Source organism: Vombatus ursinus, unplaced genomic scaffold, assembly GCF_900497805.2.
Source record: "Vombatus ursinus unplaced genomic scaffold, bare-nosed wombat genome assembly UNPS02014805.1, whole genome shotgun sequence".
Taxonomy (NCBI): Eukaryota; Metazoa; Chordata; class Mammalia; order Diprotodontia; family Vombatidae; genus Vombatus; species Vombatus ursinus.
The window spans coordinates 14,832,206-14,834,873 of NW_020954583.1; positions in this window are offsets into that span (position 1 = coordinate 14,832,206).

A 2,668-nucleotide genomic window follows, 5' to 3' on the forward strand; every position below is an offset into this window, starting at 1 on the left:
TGCCCAGTGATACAGCTAGTCAGTATTTGAGATTAGATTTGAATTCAAGTCTTCTTGACCCAGAACTTTATCAACTATACTACCAAACTGCTGAGGTTTTACATCTGCATGTTAACTCCCATTAATAAGGAGGAAGTGACAGAGTACTCAAAAGTATATAGAGAGGACATCCACACTTGAGGACAGAGAGGTGGTGAGGATACTGAAAGATCAAATCTCAAGATATCTGACACAGGACATTCTGATCAATGCAATACTAGTGACTTCAAATGAATGAATGATTATAAAATACGCTTTGCACCTCTTGACAAAGAGACAAAGACCGGAGATGTAGAATAAAGTGTGAGGTTTGCTTCATTTTCCAATATAGCCAATGGGTTGATTTATTTTGCTGAACAGTTCATATTTCTTTCAAGGAACCTTTCACTTGAGAGAAAGTAGGTTAGTAAGAAGTAATCGAAATGTAAAAGAAAGTGTTTCAATTATACATTTAAAAATGTGCACAAAAGAAAAAAATATCCAGGAACATAAACAAATAGAGCAGTTATATTACTACCTTGTAAGTATCTATATATATATATCTTAAAAACAAACTGCAAATGATAGTCTACAGCATCTTATATAAAGCTCTAGTTTTCTATTTTGTATTCAAAATTTTGTATGTGTCAACAAATATTAGGTTCATAATAAAAAGGAAAAAAAGATTTTTTAAAAAATCATAGATGCTACTATCACTAAAGAAAGATGATCAAAAGAATAACAACTTCTTTCTCATATCTACAAAATATTTAGAAGAACAATCTGCATAAATATTGAGAACATACCTGGAATAGGAATAGGAAAGCTTTTGTTAATGATATTCTTCAACAGATCACATCTTTATGTTCCACAGTGAGTGAAAAGTGAAGAAAATACAAGATACTATACTTTTAGTTTATTGACTGAGTAAAGCAATGTGTTGCCTTAAAAGCTGTCCTCTCTGAAGGCATCTTCATAAATAACAAACATCATAAAGATATTTGAAAGATGTAACAATAGAAATAACTTGTTTAGATGAGCCCATGTTTATTCACATCAATCAAGGTATAAAACAGGGAGAAGTATGCTCACCAAAGATGTTTGCCACTTTCATGAAGTGTAGAGGCCAAGTATAAGTGGGATTTTTTTTTTATATAGATGGTGAGTTATTCCAAATGTTTTTATTTGTGGATGTCATTGTATTGATTATATCAAGCCCTGGGACATTGAAGATTATTTTGTCCAGACTTGTGCTTGCAAGACTACTCATAGAGCTGGCCTATCAGTGCATATGTTTTATATATACACTGAATACTGATAATAAATGAGGAGCAAAATTAGATGGCAGGAAAATAGCAGGTCGGATCACATGCATGTTCCTATCATGAGCCTAAGCTTTTCCCTGAAGGAATAATCCAATTTTTAAAAATACTTTTAAATAGTATTCTTCCAATGATGGTCCATGAATGCAATTCATGGAAACTCACAGCCTTGCAAGAATTAAGGTTGTAGTTCACAAAAGACAACAGAGAGGTGCAACACTGGTATAAACAGGGACATATTAACAATGAAGAATTATATACCACAAGTGGTATAAAATATCATCAAGACGGTTGATTGACTATGTAGCAAGAGTAAGAAATGGAATCAGTGTGCTCAATTGATATTCATGTAATGACAAGAAATATGGAGGATGGACTATCTAGCATGTTGGATGGACTTTATTTAGTATATCTATGGGAGCCCATATACAAGGTTGTACTGAATAAAAAGACATGGATGCATATAATAGAATACACATACATATGTATACACACACATATAGACATATATACATATACATACATACTATATATATATATTTTACATACCATGGCAATATTTTTCCCTTAAATGGTATTAAAACTATCCCAGGGATTTAATTGGCTCAGGGACTAAATCAGAGACTACAATCAGGGACTGAATTAAAAAAAAAAAAGCAGATATACTGTGCTGAAGGGGAGTATTAAAAGAGAAAAGTACATCATAGACCTTTGATGCCAGACATATAAATTGCCTTGGCCACATGTATTCATATGCATTATGGCCTTATGTGTGAATCTCTCCTGACTAGTTTATTTTCTGTATGTACCCACTCTTCCCAGCAGTTCTGTGAGTACTTTATGGAAGAGTGCATCCCAGGCTTTGGAAGAAGAAGTTTCGTAACTTTTCTTCTTACTCTACCACTCATGTAAATGACTTTTCTTTGAAATTTCTCTTTTTCTAACCACAAAATAAACAAGAAAGAAGTTAAGGAGGTGAATAGAATTTTAGAAAAGTTAGGTATGGTAGACTTATGGAGAAAACTGAATGGGGATAGAAAGGAATATACTTTTTTCTCAGTGGTACATGGCACATACATAAAAATTGACTATGTACTAGGGCATAAGAACCTCACAATGCAATGCAGAAAGGCAGAAATAAAAAGCATCCTTTTCAGATCATGATACAATAAAAATTATATGTAATAAAGGGCCACAGAAAGATAGACTAAAAATAATTGGAAACTAAATAATCTAATCCTAAAAAATGAATGGGTCAAACAACAAATCATAGAAACAATCAATAACTTCATTCAACAGAATGACAATAATGAGACAACATACCAAAA